We start from the raw sequence: 20,866 nt of genomic DNA on the forward strand, positions 1-20,866 counted from the left end.
AGCAAGATCATGGAGAAAAAAATGGTAAATAAAAACTATTGAGTTTTTACATAAAATCCTAGTGAGGTTTCCCAAATCTGGCTTCTTGTGAGCCTTGGCTATATCCAAAACACCCAGGATGCTTGTTGCAGCTAACACTGTTAGGGCCTACCTGTGTCCCCTGGACATTCACCATCCCTGTGCAAGCCAATCAGATGGCCTCCAGCTGATCCCATCTGCAACTCCTTGCCTTTGCCTTTGGGCACGGGGGCCAGAGCCCCCTTGGTTCACCTGTCAGTCAGGCTGGCAGGGCCAGGGAATCAATGATGGAAATTGACTAATACCCCAGCTAATACCTACCTTGGGTGGCATATTTCTAAGATGTGATTTCCCACAGTGGTAACCTGCTCAATAACATGTCTTATTGGACTTCTCCCCTTCCTCACTTCCCTATCATTACCCCCTGGAATTACCTCTCAGATAAACTCCTTGCTCTCACATTTTTCTCAAGGTCTGATTCTGGGAGAATCCAACCTTAGACAATTTTTTTAAAAAATATATGTTCTCTGGCTCAACCTCAGATCAACGGAATCAGTATCTCAGGGAAGTCAGTCGCAGGAAATCCATATTTTTAACACATATAGTGATCCTTATGTGTAGCCCAGTTTGGGAAACACTACATCCTTTCACCACAATCCCTGTCTCCCAGCAGATCTCAACAGTCAGAAAGGGAGCTAGGAATGTGTTCCAGAACATGGTAGCCATCAGTGGAGTGGTACTCACGGTGTTAAAATATGGCTTTCACCACCTTCTTCCTGCTAGGAATCCCACAAACTCTAGGGAACTGTAGGTGAAGTTTGGATTGGGGCAACCTGCCCTCGTATTTTTAGACTTTCAGGAGATCTTTCTGTTTTATTTCCCGCTTGGATGCCATAGGTTAAGCAGAAGGTTCTCAGTTGCCTAAGGACCAAAATCACTGGGATGTATTTAAAACCAAACCACGTAGCATATTTAGAATTGACGCTGGCTGTTCTCAACAGAAAGGTGGGCTTCTGCTCTGCCTTTCAAGACAAAAGCCCTTACTACTTAACAATGAAGAGCGATGCTAATTGAAGTTAGGGGAAAGAACCTCATTGTACCTGTTAATATCTTTTAGTAACCAGAAGGAAAAGCTATCCAAAGCCAACCCTAAGCCTGTGCCAAACCGGGAGTAGAGAAGCATCGATGGTTCAGAACTCACTGAGGCCTTTTCTGACTCCATAACACTAAATGTTTAAGAATAATTTCCAGACGTCTGAACAAAATCACTTTGAAACCTAAAGAATGAAAATACATTTTCTGAGGAAAAAAGAAGGAATTATGTTTATTTAATCTGAAGAAGATACTACTGATGGGGCATGAGAATAAATTGCCGTGGAACTGGGTCTTGGAGGATCAATAGGATTGTTTTAAGCATATACTTTCAACAGAGATTCATTCATTTGCTTCAACCTATGCCTTTGTGCTGCTAATTGGGGCCAAGTGCTATGTTAGACAGGGTTACAAAGGTGAGTCAGGTGCAACGCTGCCTTTTAATAAACTCACAGTCTAGTAGACAGAATGAACACTAGTTTTGGGGGGCATATGAACTGATAAAGTGTTACATTCCTGTAAGGAACAGTGCTATATAACTACAGAGGAGAGAGTAGTTAATTAAGATAACGTATGTAAGAAAAGGTATGCGTGATTGCTTTTAAACTGTAAAGCACTACATAAACGTTATTATTAATGAGAACAGCTGTGCCTGGGATGGGCTCCCAAGAAAGATTTCAGAGAGACGGTGGCTTTGGTCCCGGGGCTTGAAGAGGAGAAGGCTTCCAACAGGCAGGGGAGAAGCTGAGGTAATATAGGCAGTGGGCCCAGTGTGGACGATGCTGGGAAGCTTGTGTTTGGGGCCTCTTGCTGACTGCCAATCAAATTCTTCATGTTCCAAACATTTTCCATTCTCCCAAAGACCACCAACCTCTTCCTGCCTCCATTTTCCTCTCCTCAACATCACAGACATCTCTGTGAGCTTGCTGACTTTTCTTTCTCGCCACTTCAACATCTCTGGATCTTTCTCCACCTTCTCACCAACCTCAGAGATGACATGCTCCGAAAGCGTCAATTCAGCCCACCTGCCGACACCATGGAGCTGAATCCTCTGCTCCTAGACCAGCCCCTTCCTCTGTGTCCATGATGTCACCTACCCCGGTCTTTGTGATTTTTGAGCGCTCCCTCAACCCTCTCTGATGTCTTAAGTCGTTCCTATTCCACCGATTTCTTTTTTTTTTGCTTTTTCTTGAATTGCATATTCAAAGTTTTCCCCTACCTTTTAAAACAAGACCCCCCAAACACCCTTCCCTTTTCCTTCCTTCTCCTATGAAATGCTAGCCCATCTCCCTTTCTTTCTTCCCTAGACTTCTAGAAAGCTTCATCTATACCTGCTGCCTCTGCTTCCATACCCACTCCCTCTGTAATTTCTTATAACTTCATCCCATTTCCTCATAACCGATCTTTCCCTCATACCCCACAGCTGCACATGCTTCCAGGGCTTACCAAGGACCCTCTATGGGTTTGCACTCCCCATACCAATTGGCATTACTCGCATCTCTCTGCCGTTCTCTGGTCTGTCTCGACCCTCAGCTTTAAGGGGTGGAATTCACTCCTTTGTTCAGTAAAAATCCTAGGTCTACCCTATCCAGCTTCCCTGCTTCTGTGCCAGCTTGATACATATGCAAATGAGCTTGTTTTTCCCTTAAGATGCTCACCCTCAGACCCCGACACTCACGTCAATGTGTTGGAATAAAAGTATGTGCCGAGGACTCCTGGAACACTGAATAGGCTGTGATTAAGTAAGTCTGGGGTTGAAAAAGCTTAGGGGATGACCCCCAGGGCAGCTGTTGCCTAAACGGCTGTATAGACAGTCTTGCCATTAACAGAAGTCGAGAAGGCAGGAGAGGAAGCTGTAGCTTGTGGATGGTGAGTTCAGATTCAGCTGTACTGAGTGTGAGATGGCAGCTGGACATCCAGGAAGTCAAAGAGGTACAGACTAAAGAGGTAGGTTTGGTAGTCACCTGCCAAGGGGGTGGCTGACACCAGGAAGGTAGGTGAGATCACCAGGAGACAAGGCTATAGAACAAGCAAAGAGAGCTGGGGCGGGGTTCGGGGGGGAGCTTTGTGGTAAAGGCAGAAGAGAAGCTAGAGATGCTCTGAAGAGGGGGTGTCTCCCCTCCTTCCACATCCTCCTCCACACCGTCCTGAGAGTGATGGATTGGAAGCACGGATTTGTTCTGACCACTTCCTTCCTTAGAAACCCTCAGTGGCTCCCATATTGCCTACAAGGTAAAACAAACAGAAAAACACCGATCTCCTCAGCACAAAGCCCTTCAAGGTCTAACCCCTGTGTAGCTTCCCTTGTCTATCAACCCTCCCTGGCAGGGGCCATACTCTAGCCCTGTGGTTCTGGACCTTAAGTGTGCATTAGAATCACGTGGGGGACTTGTTAACACACAGATAGCTAGGCCCCAGCCCCAAAGTTTCTCAGTCAGTAGATCTAGGGTGGAGCCTGAGAATTTACGTTTCTAACAATTTCCTAGGGATGCTAAGGCTGCTGACCAGACCACACTTTTTTTTTTAACATCTTTATTGGAGTATAATTGCTTTACAATGGTGTGTTAGTTTCTGCTGTATAACAAAGTGAATCAGCTCTACGTGTACATATAACCCCATATCTCCTCCCTCCTGCGTCTCCCTCCCACTCTCCCTATCCCACCCCTCTAGGTGGTCACAAAGCAACCCTGCAGGCTCCCCTGACCCGGACAGAGTTCTCTGCCTCGGTGTGGGTAATATTCTGGGCCTGTAATTCCACCTTCTCTTCATTGCTCATGGCAGTGTTCTAGAAAACTTCCTGGATCAATTCTCCTCAATGTCTGTACGCCATGATGCGTCCCTCTCTCCTGCTAATAGTTATTCTGCACTTCTGATAAGGCAGGGACTCTGCTAAATTTGATTTGGGCAGGCAAATCAGAGAGCAATGCAAACTCAGCCCTGAGCCCCTGGATGGGGCCGCTCTTGATACGCTGACGTGCTGCCTGCCCGGGTCAGGACCCTGGGTGGTCCCAAGGCTTGCAGGGGGTGGGGGAGGAAGGGGGGACCAGCAGCTTTAACTGTGAGGCTCCGGAGAAAGAATGATTCAGGGGCTGATGGTTGACAGTAGTGCCACATTTGTCTTTTGTCCCCCTCTAGAACACCGATTTCTTAAAGGCCAGAATAGAATTCTCTTTGTATTCTGTGCTGCCTACAACTGCCCTGTACATAAGAGGTGCTTATTCTTGAATGAATGAAATGAGCAAAAGCAGTGTGTCCAATTTGTTATTGGCTTCTATGTTTATTTAAACAAAAGAGGCCATGACAGATGACATCTGTGCCGTATACATTTGTCACATTTATGTCACATTTCTGTTAACATGCAGCTTTTGAAAGTACATTTCATACTATCTCCATTATCTTCTGTTATCCTCCCGTTTTTATCTGATCAATTAGGAGGTAGCTTTTGACCAGCTGGCCATTAGGCAGAGACATATATTTACCTACTTGATAGAGCCTAGGAGGCTGAGACCATCCAAAATAGTTCATTTCTAAACAATGATTTTTAAAAGTTAAGATATTAACTCCACATAGAACTTTATTTTCCAAAAATAAACATTTTTTTTTAAAAAAGGACAGTTCAGCAGATTTGGATCTGGGGGGAAGACTTTTACACCAGGCTTTTTCAGATAACCACACAGTAACATAGCACCATTTTGCCATCTAGTGTTGCAGGTCAGTATTACCTGTGAAGGAAGCTCCATGCAGTTTTCTTCAGCCTTTATGAAAGCTCGCCAAGAAGTCTGAGTCTGCGGCGGGGTGGGGGTAAATATATGTTAGAACCCCCAAGGATTCCGACCTCCAGAAAGTCAGTCTTCTTTCTCATCCTTACTTTCTCAAAGTAAACCAGGTAAACAAGCAGGCTGAGCTAACTTCAGACCAGATTGCAGTTGTGTCCGTAGAAATCACCCACATGCGTCTGCCAGATTTCCTTCTTGGTGGCGGTGGATGGTGGAGAGGACAGCACAAACGGAAGCGGGTCTAAGTTACTCAGCTGCGGCAGCCATGGGAGCTGAGCATGGCTTTGGAAGTGAACCTCAGTTGACGAGGAAGCCCAGAGTAAAGGTCTACTCAGGTTGCTTCCATGCAGTGCTACCAGGGTTCAAATCCTTGTTCTGCCATATACTAGCTATGGAGCTTTGGGGAAGTCATTTGACCCTCATCTGTCAAGTGGGGACAATGATACTGGTTGTGGTTAGTATCAAATGAGTTCATAGATGTAAAGGATACATGTTTTCTGCTGACCGTACAATATTGTTTGAATCCTTGGTCTCTGACTTGCTACTTTTGTGAATTTCAGCAAATTTCTTCACCTCTTTGAGCCTCAGTTTCCTTATTTATGGAGATGATACTTTTTGCTTATATGTAGTAGCTTATCTATTAATATTTGACACCCAGAGCAGATTATTTGTAAAGCTCCCTTCCTCTATATGACAAAACCTTTTTCAGTAATAATTATGAAATAAAACAAATGATTATAACGGCCAACTAAGAAACAGAGAGTGAAAATCTTTCTTTTGTTGAACCTTCCTTCTAGTAGAAATAGAAAATCAAGTACAAATAAAAAATAAATACTTAAAATAAACAAATAAATATATAAATAAAGTAAAAATAAATATAAAATAAAATAAAAATAAATAGTGCCAAAAAGGAAAAAGAAATTGGATTAATAGTTTTATTTATGTTAATGTATTGTAGTGTAGTTGATCTACAACATTGTGTTAGTTTCAGGTGTACAGCAAAGTGATTCAGTTATACATATACATATATTCATTCTTTTTCAGATTCTTTTCTCATATAGGTTATCATATGTTAATATATTTTTGAAGGAGGGGGAACCACATGAAAAAAACATGTCCAATAGAGTGAGCACCTCGTGGTTCAAAGTCACTGCACCTAGAATGACAGATCGAAGCATCTCAAGTTCTGTTTCTTTGTTTTCACGATCACTGTGCCATCGCTGTGTTTCCAAATCTACCACTTGAATGCAGGAATCTGTAGTACCGCCAGGACTGGAGACGCAAACTTCAGCCAAGGTGAGCCCAAATGATTCTGAACCAACGTGAACTTACTCTAGAATGGAATGTGTGTAGCTGAGTCCACTGTGTGTGTGGTCTACTGTATAACTGGGGTTCTTTGTATCACCTCCCGTGCAGAAAACAGTGTTTCTTACAGGGTAAGTAGTGAAAATGTGCTCATTTGAAGCTTACATATATATTATTTAAAACTCAGCTGTAAACTTGGCAGTTTTAGAACTTAAACCAATATGATATTTGGAGTTTGAGGGGAGCAGTATTATCACTGACATTGTTTAGAATTATTTGGACATGTTGATAATAAAAGATACCAACTTTTAGTAGGTTTTATTATAGTTTTTAAGTTCTCCACAAACAATGCATCCTTTTCTTGCCTGTACCTGGGGCTGACTGCTCCCACGGCCCTGCCCTTGGTACTCCTTGCCTGCAAGAGTTAAATGAGGAAAGCTGCCACGACAATACATCCGATATTGAATATTTAACACATCCAGTATTTTTCTTCCATGAGTTATCTCCTTGTTCCCTTCCTCCTACCCACCCAAAGCCTGCTCTCCATCCTCCCATACATATATATGCATGAATAAATGATTTTGAACGTTCAGCTCAGGCGAACCAACCAGTCCAGTGTTCTATACTGTTTGATGATAAATAATCCATAGCTTAGGTCTTCATTTGGAAACGTGGGCCTTCTATGGATTTCCTCTCAAGACATCTCTCAACGCCAAAAGGTAGAGCTGGTCCAAGTTGCCTTGGCATTAGGGTGTGGAGGTAGCCCTGCAGGCTGGGGCCCACGAGCCTGTCATTTGCCTCTTTGTTCTCATATCTCCTCCCAGACCTTCGTATCTCCACCCAGTATCACAAAGCACTCCATGTCCCTGGCTTCCGGGCAGGTTAGGGCAATTGGAGGCCCAGGCAGAAGACTGGACGGAGAAGGGAGAGGAGAAGCCTGGTGATTGCCTTCTCCCCTCACCGCCTCAGGCAGTGTCTCTGCAATAGCTCTATCTTTTCCACGGAGACAAATTTTCTGAAAGGTTAATGAAGCCTAAGCTCCAGGGCCTCTCACTTTCACGGGTCCCTTCCAATGTCCTGTGTGTATAATTTTTTTAACAGCTTTATTGAAATATCATTTACAAACCATGAAAATCACCCATTGTAAGTGTATGGTTCGTTGGTTTTTAGTAAATTTATTGAGTTGTACAACCGTCACTACAATCCAGTTTTATAAAATTTCCATCACCCCAAATTTCCCTCGTGTCTTTTCAGTCAATCCTGGCTCCCAAGCCCAGGCCCTGATAGCCACTAATCTGCTTCTTGTCTCTATGGGTTTGCCTCTTCTGGACATTTTCATGTAAATGGAATCAAATAGTATGTGGTCTTTGGTGGCTGGTTTCTTTCACCGAGCAGCATGTTTTTGAGATTCATCCATGGTGTAGCATGAATCAATACTTCATTCCTTTTCATTGCCAAATAGTATTCCGTTGTATGGCTATTCCCCATTTTGTTTATACTTTCACCAGTTACTGGACCTGACTGTGATTTTTATATTTGTAATTTTACATGCTTTGTCTTAAAAGGGCTCCCCAGATTGCATAAGCTTTGGGCCCCCAGACTAAGAGTTGCTTCTGCCTCTGCGGGTGGCTACAGTCCTGTGGCAGGCAGCCTCTAAGATCTTGCTTCTTGCTATTCATGCCCTTTGTGATCCCTTCTTCTTGAGTGTGGTCTGTACCTAATGACTCTGTTCTAGCAAAGAGAATATGACTAAAGTGTTGGGAAGTCACTTCCAAGATTGAGTCACAAGAAGACTGTGACTTCCATCTTGCTCTCCCTTTTTCACATGCTCTCTCTCTCAGAGCCCTTGCTTTTTTTTTTTTTTTTTTGCGGTACGCGGGCCTGTCACTGTTGTGGCCTCTCCTGTTGCGGAAGCACAGGCTCTGGACGCACAGACTCAGCGGCCATGGCTCACGGGCCCAGCCGCTCCGCGGCATGTGGGATCTTCCCGGACCGGGGCACGAACCCGTGTCCCCTGCATCGGCAGGCGGACTCTCAACCACTGCACCACCAGGGAAGCCCAGAGCCCTTGCTTTATAGGAAGAAAGCCACCATCTTGTGATTAGCCCTAGGGAGAGGCCCACATGACTAAGAACTGATGTCTTCAAGCAACTAGTGAAGACCTGAGGCCCGTCAACATCCATATGGGAAACAGACCCTTCCCAGTTGAGCCTCGAGCTAACGGCAGCCACAGCTGACACCTTGATCATAGCCTTGTGAGAGACCTGAACCGGAACGACCCAGCTCAGCTGGTGGTTCCTGACGTGCAGCAACTGTAAGGTAATAAATTTATTGTTTACAGCTGCTAAGTTGGGGGATCATTTATTACACACCAGTAGACAGATTCAAGCCCCCACCTGGTAGCCCCTCTTTCCTGGCAGCCTTCAGCATGTCTCTAGTTCCTGACATGTGACCCTAGCTTCTCGTCTCTGAGGACAGCTCTTCCCATGTGCCCCCCGTCCTAAGGGTACTAGCACCTTTCTGCTGTGGCTGATCTCTGTGTTGCCTTATGGACCCCTCTTTGGCTTCTCACTCTTCTCTGACCCATGTAACCAGCTGCTGGTATTAACCCCCCTCTGTTTGAAATACCTAGGGTGGTTTCTAGCATTGCAGGGGAAAACATTTCATCTCCTATGACATGTAGGCTCAGTCGAGCCTTCACAAGTCTTAGAGAGAGAAGGAAATTAGTGTGGGACGGAGAGTCCTGTAGGTCCTGGAATCAGTCTTCATGAATAAAATAGGTTAAGACAGAAAGCCACCCGCTGAGCTACCAGATAGCACAGCAACAGCTCTGTAAGATGACAGAGTGGCAGAGCAGCCCTTCTCACCATTCCAGTCCACAGTGAGCATTCTCGGGTACGGAGGGAGGGTGTGTGAGCCAGAGTGTGTATTCCCCAGTGGCAGCGGCCATCCTGGGGATTCCCCTTTGCAGGGTCTCCCTGAGGCTACAGCAGGGCAAGGGGAGGTCTAAGGGCTGTGGACACGATTGTGATCATAGAGGGCTAAGCCCACCTCTCTGGGGCTCGGACGGCTTCACTGAGGGCTCCATCCTGCTTACGTCATGTTCTGGCTGCTCTGGGGATGGAGTTCAGCCCGCAGCGTGGTGAAGCAGTCTCTACAGACTGCTGGCGGGCTGGGGCACAGCAAAGGTGCTGTTTCCTCTACCCCTGGTGGACAAAGGATCCGCTCTTTCCTAGACCGACCTGGGAAAACAGAAAAGAAACCTTTGGGCTTGCTTCCTCGTCTTTCAATCCCTAGCTTGTTCGAGAGCAGGGGATCTTGGCTGGGGAACTATTTTCCTGGGAAATTCTTTTTGCTTCCAGCCCCTAGCACCGTTACTGCCTCTTCTGGGTGGGAGCCCAAGAGTAAAGAGATGCAGCCCCTGGCATCTTTTGGCCTCTCAGGGGCTCAGTGTCCTACACAACCAGCTGTTATTCTCCATCACACCCTGCAGCCCAGGATTCGCTCTCCCCTGCTTCTGGAGGCTTTCCCCTTTCTCCCGTGTAGTTTCATGGGCCAGCACCTTCAGACCCACCCTGCAGCTCTGACTGAGGAATTGGCAGGTTCTTCTGACACAGTGAGCTCGGCCACTCTCCCCACTCCGCAGAGGTGAGGAATTGCCTTGGACTCATCATGACCCTCTCAGTGGTGCACACACCCAGCTGACAGAGGGACAGAGTGTTGGCAGTAGGCAAGTCTAATGTCAGAAACCCTATGTGGAATTTGTTTCAGAGTGCACGGTCTGAACAGAAAGGGTGGACAAACAGGGAAATTAGGGATACAATGGCTAGAAGGATTATAAGATTGATTTCACTCTAGCTGCAACCGTCAGCTGTTGGGGGAATCTGAACCAAGGCCTCGTCTAGAGCCGGTGAGAAGTTACAAAGAACAATGGCTCGTAAGAAAGCCAGCTCCCCGCCTCTACCGACCACTGCTGCTTTCTCTTGCTGGAATAGATTCACCAAGCAATTCAGTATTGACTCTAATCATTTACACCTTCGTTCAGTATTAATTTGGTACCCTGGAATTGTTTATTACTTTTCAATCTGGGCTGGATTCTGTGAGGCATTGTGCTGATTTCTTCGGGATGTCATCACCACAGGCTGTTGGGCATGGGGCTTGGATCCAATGCAGGATACAAGCTCAGAAACAAGGGAGTCCCTCAGTACCCACCAGTGTGTTTGATGGTTATTACTCGTGTGATGATGGGGAGGAACGGACATTATGCAGCCTCTCAGGGCTCTGGCAGTGAATTACAGGTCACTTTGTCCTTTCGCCTGTTAGCACATCCATAAATTACAGCACAGCCTGGGCAGAGCTCAGATGGCAAACTACCATTTAAAAAAAAATCTTTTCTAGTGCCTTTAATTTGGGGGCCACAAATCAATTAGGTTACCAGTCATCATAAACACTTAATGAGTTGAGAAACAGGAACCATCTCCATTTTGTGGATGAAGAAGACTTGAGGACACACAGTACTGAATGTGGAAACGGATGGGGGTTTGGGAAGGACCTGTTCCCCTCAGTGGCAACACGCACATTTTGTCCGGCACATTAAAGGAAAACTGGGTTTAGGTTCTATTGAGGTATTTGAAAAGGAGAGAGCTCCTTCAATGTATTAGTTATGCTTTTGGCTGCAACTAACATTGCTTCAACACAAGGATGCTTCTTATTTAATATACAAAAAAAAAATCCAGAGGTGGGTGGGATCAGGGTCAGTTCAGTGGCTCCACAATGGCACCAAGGACCCTGACTCCCTCCATCTTCTGCTCTGCCTTCCTTGGGGTATTAGCTAGGTACCTAGGCTCATCCCCTCAGGGTTGCAAAGTGGCTGTCATGGTCCCAAGCATTGAGTGCAAACACAGCAATGTCCAACTGAAGAAAAGATGTTTCTACTCATGAAGTATTTCTTATTAGGGAGGAAGTCCTCCCCAGAAGTCCCCTTCCTCACTTATCATTGGCCAGAATTGGGTCACACGTCTGTGCCTTAGCTACAAAGGAGGCTGGAAAGTGAGAAGCTGGCATTTTCAGTCTCTGGGTTGGGAGGTTCTCTGCCATCAAGAAAGGAGGAGGAGATGGCCTTTGTGCTTATAATCAGCAGTGCCTTCTACACTTAAGATTCATTTTCATTGAGTGCGTAGCACGGGCTTAGCACGCTGTTAGGCACCTTCACCTGCATTACATTATTTCCCTAATTAAGCTGTAAGAAAGTTAGGATGGTCAGTAAATTACCTGTTGGGGTCTTAGAAACCACTTGTTCATCTATTTATCTCTGAAGCCCTGAGCTGTTCATTGGCAAATAAGAATACTACCCAACTGATTCTAATAACCAAGTGAACTGAAAATCAGTATTAGAAAGACTGAAAAATTCCATCAACGTGGGTTCAAACAATCTGGATTGTTGAGACTTGGATTTTCTTTGTTTCTAGCAGGGAGTTAACCTAAGGAGACTGAACAGGCCACTCGTAACATCCAGAGTAAAAGTCACAAGCTAAAAGTTCTTAATTCTAGTTCTTTTAAGTTGGGGAAGAACCAAAATTGGCCACAGATCTAGACCCACTACAAGGAATGGCTCAGAAATGATCCCAAGTACTGCTTTGTTCCAATTTATTAGCTTAGGCCAACCCCATTGGCTGGGCTTATTTATTTGAGCCCAGGGAGAATACATTGCTGTTCACCTGTGTTTTGCATTGGAGTTTCTGTCAACAAGTAATCAAGTCTCTCCAGATGTTTCACTTGCTATGACAAAGCTGCTGTCACAAACAATAACACACAGATGTTCCCTTTGAAAAGCAGATTAAAAATGTTTTTGTTAATGTTTCAAATTATCAAATGAATTGTGAAGAATACGGATGCAGAATTGGTTGCCAGAATAGCTCCTTGAAACTGGATTTTTACAAAATTAATTAACTATAACCTCTTTAGGTAAGATTAATCAAACTTCAACCAATAAAGGAGAAAAATAAACAGTGTTTTTTGTCAAGTAGGATTCAAGTGGTTAGAGATTGTGAAATTTGCTTTTCACAGAAGGATTGTATTTCTGTTTGTTTCATTTTCTTTTCCTATCCCCTATTTCTTACTGTACTTCAACATAGAGTCTCTTCACTCTTGTGTTACTCTGAGTCTCTGTTTCCGAAATGGTTTTTTTCTTTATTTGCTAATTTGCTCCTAAGTCATGACAGCTTTTTTCAGATATTTTTTTTTTGCCTGTTTCTGATCGCTGCTTTTGTAAATGAGCAGGACCCTACGGGGCCTTCCCAGGACAGACCCCTCCCCCATATCCTCTGCTGTAGCTCCTCTCTGAAGTACCCAGATAATAGCATCTGATGCATATTCCCTGAGTTTTTCAGATGCTAAAACCACCACCAAATGGAAGGAATTAACTACTTGATGATCATGAGCACCTTGCCTTTAAAAATGTTTTGCTGAAACCCTTCAGGGATTTGCAATCAAAAGGGGAAATAATGGAAAAATCTCCACATTTTTGAGGTATGGGGAAGTCATTCTGGCTTATACCTGATTTAACTTATACTTTACTGACCAAAGCAGCCTGTTTTATGACCTTTTGAACATGCATTGTACATCTGCTTTGGCCTTGGGGAGGGGAATGCTTTTGAATATCAAAATGGAGTAGCTGTGGTTCAGACATCCAAGGTAAAACTAGGTTGCCATTGTGGACGTGATTTCAGGCATGTTCCTGTATTGTTGGGAACTCGAATTTTCTGAGCTGTGTCATACTCAGGACGCCACCAGCCATTCTCAAGGCAGTGTCTGCTGGCAGATGGCAGCTGCAACCTTATAACCTCAAGGTCTCCTCTTGTAACTATTAGATTTTTAGACAATAAAATTGCTTTAGATCAGATGTTAGCAGAAAAAAGGAGACATGTGTAGTGGCCAATAGCTCCTGTTATGTATATGTTAATACCACGTCAGAAGTTAAAATTGGCTTAGATAATAATAGACAACTGGCTACCTGCCTACAAGTCTCCCCCAAACTGGCAGGTCCAGACTGGTTTTCAGACTTATTCTCTGAATTCCTCAGGAAATGACGTGTCTCTTGGTATATGATCAGGCCACTCAAGATGGCTGCTCTCTTGCTCTCTGTACCTCCCCTGCTCGACCAGTGCCTGCTTCACCTACACCCTGCTCACAGAACTGACCTTCCTACCTACTTGCCCCAGGGCCCAGCTAGTGATTGTTCTTACCAAAGGAGTAGTGAGGGGCGTGCCCCTCTACTGGTTTCCCTGGTAACCGATGAGTCCACCTGATGTCAATTCCCCTGTAACTGGTAATCTCCCCTTCCCCCTGGGAGCAAAGCCTGCCACCGTGTCCTGCCCACCACCTGCTGCACATGGTGGGGTGTTGCTCCAGGACCTTGCTTCAGATGTGTAAGCTCCCCCATCTACTAGACCATTGATGTCTCTGTTGCTGACTCCAGGCTCTTTCTTAGGTCTTAAAACAGCAAGCACAGGCCTTGTAGGCCTGCGGGTCGCAGCCCAATACTCGTCCGTTAAACTTCCAGTTGTCACTCCTCCAACTACTTCTAATTGGGTCGGCTGGCACCAAAAGGGTGGACTAAGGGACTGAGATCATACAAGACTCGGATCGGGACTTGAAAGTCGGGAATATTTCCAATTCTGTGTCCATGTTACCGAACCAAACTTGGGTCTGCACACCTGCATGCAGTGAAGCCAATCTGTTGACACCGGGTTGTGGTGAAGGAAAATGCAGCTTTTATTGTAAAGGTTTCAATACTAGGAGGACGGATGGCTGGTGCTCTGAACTCCCGAACTCCATGAAGGGTTTCAGCAAAACATTTTTAAAGGCCAGGTGAGGAGGGGTGTCCCAGGGTATGGGATCAGCTCATTCTCAATTCTCTGATTAGTTGATGGTGATCATTCCTTAGGTGCCAGAAGGTCTGGGTGCCACTGCTCAGATCGTCAAGCAGTTAATTTCTTCCATTTGGTGGTGGTTTTAGCATCTGTAAAACTCAGGGAATATGCATCAGGTACTATTATCCAGGTACTTCAGAGAGGAGCTAAAGCAGAGGATATGGGGGAGGGGTCTGCCCTGGGAAGGCCCCATAGGGTCCTGCTCGGTTCCATCCATTACCCAAATTGAGGCAGGACTATGCCCCATTTGAGCAGGAAGTAGCCAGGTGTTGTCACCCCATTCCCTGAAAGATTTGGGGAAGGATGAAACGGGATTGGAGATTGAAACCGAGTTCCTCTGCCGAGTTTATGATGAACCTCTACCCAAAACATTATTCCCTTTCTCGTCCAACACCTGTTTTCAAGATTGAGAGGTACCAAAGAAAAGGGGGGAATTGTAACCGAGCAGGACCCTACGGGGCCTTCCCGGGACAAACCCATCCCCCATATCCTCTGCTTTAGCTCCTCTCTGAAGTACCTGGATAATAGTACCTGATGCATATTCCCTGAGTTTGTCAGATGCTAAAACCACCACCAAATGGAAGGAATTAACTAGTTGATGATCCTGAGCCCGTGCCCCGCCCCCCCACGCACCTTCTGGCGCCTAAATGATCACCATCAACCAATCAGAGAATTGTGCACGGGCTGATCACGTACCTTGGGACGCCCCTCCCTCACCTAGCCTTTAAAAATGTTCTGCTGACGCCCTTCGGGAAGGTCGAGGTTTTCTGAGCTCTAGGCGCTGAGTCTCCTTGCTCTGCTCTACAATCAACCTCCCTCCGTTCCAAGCTCTGACGTTTTGGTTTGACTGGCCTCGCTGCGCGTCCGGCACAAGAACTTGCATTCGGACACTTTTTCATAGTTTTATAATTTTCATAGTTTCTTTTAACCTTATTTTGTACTATTGTATAATAGGTTTTGTATTACAGTTTTTTGCTGCGCCTTCATGACCTGTTGGTATGTTTATTCCTCTTTTGCCTGATAACATCATTGTAAAGGGCTTGATCGCCCTCTGTTTCTTATTGCTCGTGTTTAAGTGATGTGGGTTTTTCTGTGCTTTTAGGAGGATCCTCAATAGGGAGAGAGCAAACCAGAGCTGCTTTCCTGGCTTCCCTGTTTAGGGGTTCCCTTTCTGCTTTGGCTCAGAAGCAGGGCTGGCTTCATGGGCATGTGGCCTGTATAGCCACACAGGGTCCACCTCCGGGTTTCATGCTCTCCTGTTACCGTCTTGAAATTTTTAATCGTTTGTGAACAAGGAGCTCTGGATTTTCACTTTACGCTGTGCTCTGCGAGTTATGTAACTGGTTCTGCTGGGGAGTACTAAAAAACACAGCCTCTCTGTAGCCACCTACTCAGTTTGGAACTCTCTTGGCCAGGGTGAAACTTCTGTCTCCCACCAGTGTTTCTGGCTTGCTCGATTCAGATTCCACTCCCAACAAGACTCTCTTTCAGGGAGGCGCTCTAGTTCCTCGGGATGGCAGGTGTTGTGTATTTGTGAAGTTGTTATGGGCTTAATTCACCTTAGTACCCCGTGACAGCCCCTTAGTGGGTTCTCGTGGTCCTCGCTAGACTTACTTGCAAATGGAAGCTATGAAGATGTCTGTTAGGTTCTCAGACTTGCCTACTGAACGTTCCACTCAAAATAGAATACTTCTTTTGGAAGTATCTGGCAATTTCTGTGTCCTGGGTCTCCTAAGATGGTCAGAACGCCGCTTTATCCCCTCTATTAACCTCCCACAGCTATTAAACCCATAGGGGTCCTGCTGATGTCAGGGTTTGGATCCACTCACCTGCGTTCTGGAGCTCATGGGTGTACAGTCACTTGCTTTGGTTGAAGATGGTGCCTGTGGACTGTTTATTTTGCTATCCTAGTTGTTCTGAGGCGATTTGGAGAGATTAAAAAAACTACATTGCCATCATGATCTTGCCCCCAACTAGAAGCTATTATTAGAATGTTCAGGTTTGATGTATTTATTATAGAATTATTAACCGTTAGACAAGTACTACACCAAATTTCCAAAGACTGCTTTCTATAACCATCTTCATCCAGGTGTATATTATCTAAGAGGCTGAAGTACACAATAGGAAAAGAAGTAGTGTAGATATAATTGGTAGGGCACATGTGCTCTCATTTAAGTACTGAACATTACAAATTTTAAATTTGGTTTAAAAAGTAAAAACCTTCATAAAAACTTCTATTTACGTCTTGTTAGCTGAGAACATAAATACGTCCATTACGTTCTCCAAATCTGGCAAAGTAGTAAACCCTGGGATAACGAAAGCATCTGAGAGGTACCCAATCAATACCTAGAAAAAGACACCAGTGTTTTAATTTTTTTTATTGAAGTATAGTTGATTTACAGTATCATGTAAGTTTCAGGTATAGAGCACAGTGATTCAGTTATATATGTGTGTGTGTATATATATACTTTCAGATTCTTTTCCTTTCTAGGTTATTAGATAATATTGAGTATAGTTCCCTGTGCTATACTGTGGGTCCTTATTGGCTATCATAGTAGTGTGTATATGTTAATCCCAGCCTCCTAATTTATCCCCCTCCCCACCCCCCATCCCCCTTGGTAACTGTAAGTTTGTTTTCTGTGTCTGTGAGTCTCTTTTTGTTTTGGAAATAAATTCATTTGTCTTTTAGATTCCACGTATAAGCTATATCATATGTTTGTCTTTTCTGTCTGGCTTATTTGACTTAGTATGATAATCTCGAGGTCCATCCATGTTGCTGCAAATGGCATTGTTTCATTCTTTTTAATGGCTGAGTAATATTCCATTGTGTGTGTGTGTATGTATACATATATGTGTGCATATATATATATATACACACCACATCTTCTTTATCCATTCATCTGTCAATGGACATTTAGGTTGCTTCCACGTCTTGGCTATTGTAAATAGTGCTGCAGTGAACATTGGGGTGCATATGTCTTTTTGAATTATGGTTTTCTCCAGATACATGCCCAGGAGGACACACCATTGTTTTTAAAAAATCATTTATATCACAAATAAAATGCAGTAATATATAACTTTCGCTCAGTATATGCAACAGTATTTTGGCAGAATAGGATTGCGGAATAGGTACCTGTCAAAAGTATTTAAAATCATAATATGATATCACAATGAAGTCCTTCTTAAACCAAAATTCACCTGCCATTCATTCACTAGATAAATGTGAGATGTACCATGTGCCAGAGATACTTAGATGAGAAGACGGAGTCCCTGCTTATTAGAAACTAGGCAGGCAGCCTGGTAATTTCTCAGGAAATGTGATGGATGCTCAGGCAGGGACCAAAAGAGGGAAACCTGTGTTAGTTTAGGAGGTCAGAGAGGGCTCGGGTCCACACTCTGACATTGGTTCCTCCTGTTTTCTAAAGCCAAGCTGCCCTCCAAGCTGAACTAAATCACACTCTTCAAGTCTTAATGATTCTACTTATCAGTTAAGCCTTACCTCTTCAATGCCGTTTTATAGTGACATTGCCCTTTCTTTGAATTCTAAAGTCCTTAACCCCCCATTTCATTTGTCTATGATTGTAGAACCAGTCTACAGTCTTTTTTTTTTTTTTTTGGCTGCGTTGGGTCTTGGTTGCTGTGCACAGGTTTTCTCTAGTTGCGGTGAGTGGGGGCTACTCTTCGTTGCCATGTGCAGGCTTCTCATTGCGGTGGCGTCTCTTGTTGCAGAGCATGGGGTCTAGGGTGCGTGGGCTTCAGTAGTTGTGGCACACAGGCTCAGTACTTGTGGCGCACGGGCTTAGTTGCTCCACAGCATGTGGGATCTTCCCCGGACCAGGGCTCAAACCCGTGTCTCCTGCATTGGCAGGCGGATTCTTAACCACTGCGCCACCAGGGAAGCCTAGTTGTTTTGTTTTTTAAGTGTCTATTTGTATATTGCTTTTCTCCAGCTGAATTATAAGCATTTCCATGAGAAAAGGCAACTGAAGATATAACTTTTCTCTAACGTCGAATGTGATACTGGGCACACAGTAGACATCTAATAAATGCTTGTTTAAAAGGGAACAAATAAGTAAACGAAGTTATAGAGCTCAGTTGCTGCAAACTAAAAAATAAGATTTATGTTTGGTTTGCTACATGAAATTTGATTAAATTGGTCATATTTCCAAATGTAGGAGAATGGAGCTGCTTCTGAGACTTAAATGATACAGCCATATTGGCCCATTCTTGTGCAGGGTAAATAAGGATTCTGGTACTGATAGAAAATGTACCTGCAAGTGAATTAAACTCTTAGCTCAAAATATGCAGCTTGTGGAGCATATGGCAAAATCGTGTGGTGGGAAGAACATAAGCCTTGGAAGAAGGCTTTATTTCTTAGAAAACTTTCACTCTCTGTTCTCCGAAGATACGTGCATTTGGTGTGCATACACATGCACGTGTGAGCGAACACTAAATAAGTCAAATGGTAGATGATGTAAGGTAGTGTAATGATTTCTCTATGAAAATTTGTGCCTGGTAGTGAGATACTATTTGAAATTTTAGAGACATTTTTATAATAAAGTACATAGTCAATTTTTGTCAGCATTCTCCGGTGTTTGAGAAAAGTATCTATTCACAAGTTGTTGGATTCAGTTCTACACATTCCATTAGCTCAAGCTTGTTAATTGTGTTGTTTGGCTCTTCTGTACACTTAAGTTTTCCTCTTCTTGATCTGTATCTCTCCATGAGATGTGTTAAAATTCCTCACTAATTGAATAGTTTTAAAATTCTCTATGCAGTATTGTTTTTTGGTTTTTTGGCTTTGTATATTTGGAAGATCTGTTGGATGCATTCCAAATCATGACTTTATATTCCTGTTATATTTTTCCTTTCATTACTGTGTAAATGTAATGAGTTACTTAATCTGAAATAATGCCTTTTTGACTTGAAGATTATCCCATTTGACATACGTATTGCTTTGTCTGATTTCTCTGTTCTTTGCCTCCTTTCTGTCATCATATTTAAGGAATTGTTCTGGATTAAAAAATCTGAGGTGAGAAACTATAGGTGAGTTGAATTCCTCCATGTTTTTGTGGTTACTAATATATCTACTTTTGCATTTTCTTTGTACCGTACCTTCTCACGGTTTCTACTTAATTTTTTTCCTGTTTTCATTTTCTCACTTGGAAATTATCATTCCATTTCTGTCCTTTTAGTGGGAACCCTTAATTGCTTAACATACATACTTGACCTAAAAAGTTACTATCTTTACCCTCCACCTGAACAAGAGAAGACCTGGGAACACAAACTCCAAGCATCGTCCTCCCATCTTCCATGTTTTTCTTGTCTAATATTTAGTCGCTCCTTGTTTTTAACCTCCCATCACTCATTTTCATTGTCACTGTTTTTATGGTTAATATTTATTTAGATTTTGAACTCCGTGTTGAGCAGTGACAACTCACATTGCCTCTCACATCCCACTTCTTCATTCTGGATTGTTTCCTTCTTATTGAAGTATATCCTTTAGAGTTTTTCCAGCAACGTTCTATGCATGTCAATTCTCTCTTTGTTTTTCTAAAAATGTCTTTGAGTTCCTTCAAGATCGAGTCAAAACAATCTAGCTGAGAATAGAATTGAGGTTAACAATTGAAGATAGTATTCAATTATCTTCTGACATTGTTGTTATGTCCCAGTCTAATTTTTGTTCTTTGGTCTTTTCCCTGATTACTTTACAATTTTTTGGTATTTTGCAGTTTCACTATGTCGATCTCTACCCCATACTCTCTCTACCCCATTCTCTCTAATCTTTCCTTCTGGAACTCTTATTAGATATATGTTGCACATTCTTGCTTCTATGTTTCTTAGATTTTTGGCTATATTTTCCACCTCTTCATTTCCCTTTGCTGAATTATAAGTAATTTTCACAGGTTTTCAGCTGTGTCTAACATAGACATTGGATTTTAATTCTAATAACTATTTTTCATTTTCCTTTAAATACTTTTTTCATTTTTTTTAATGGTTTGTTTTTATTTATTTTTGGCTGTGTTGGGTCTTTGTTGCTGCATGCAGGCTTTCTCTAGTTGTGGCGAGTAGGGGCTACTCTTTTTGCGGAGCGTGGGCTTCTCACTGCGGTGGCTTCTCTTATTGCGGAGCACGGGCTCTAGGAGCACGGGCTTCAGTAGTTGTGGCACATGGGCTTAGTTGCTCTGCGGCATGTGGGATCTTCCGCACCCAGGGATCGAACCTGTGTCCCCTGCATTGGCAGGCGGATTCTTAACCACTGCGCCACCAGGGAAGTCCTTATGTCTTTTTCTTTAACTCCTATTTTAAAATGTCTCAAAGCCTCGTTTTATTTGTATAGCTTAGGATTCAAAACAACACATTCCTCCCTCAATAAGTAACTTCATTTAATAGTTTCCTATGTATTCTCCCAATGTTTCTTTATACAAATATAAGGATTTTTGAATATATATTCTGATTTTCTTCTCCCTTGTTTACCATACGGCAGCACCATATACTATATTAACAGTGGCCTGTTTTACTTTTTGCACATAAAAACAGGACCTCATTCCTTTTTGCCATTACATAGCATTCCATTCCATAGTATATCATGGTTAGTTTAACCAGTATCCTACACTTGGGTTGTTTCCAGTTTTTTACTCTTAAAGATAATACTGTAGTGAATATATCATTTTACAAGCACTCGACTATATGGGATAGAGTCAGAGTGGGATTGCTGGGTGAAAGGGTAACTATACTTGTAAT

Source organism: Tursiops truncatus, chromosome X (genome assembly GCF_011762595.2).
Source record: "Tursiops truncatus isolate mTurTru1 chromosome X, mTurTru1.mat.Y, whole genome shotgun sequence".
Classification (NCBI taxonomy): domain Eukaryota; kingdom Metazoa; phylum Chordata; class Mammalia; order Artiodactyla; family Delphinidae; genus Tursiops; species Tursiops truncatus.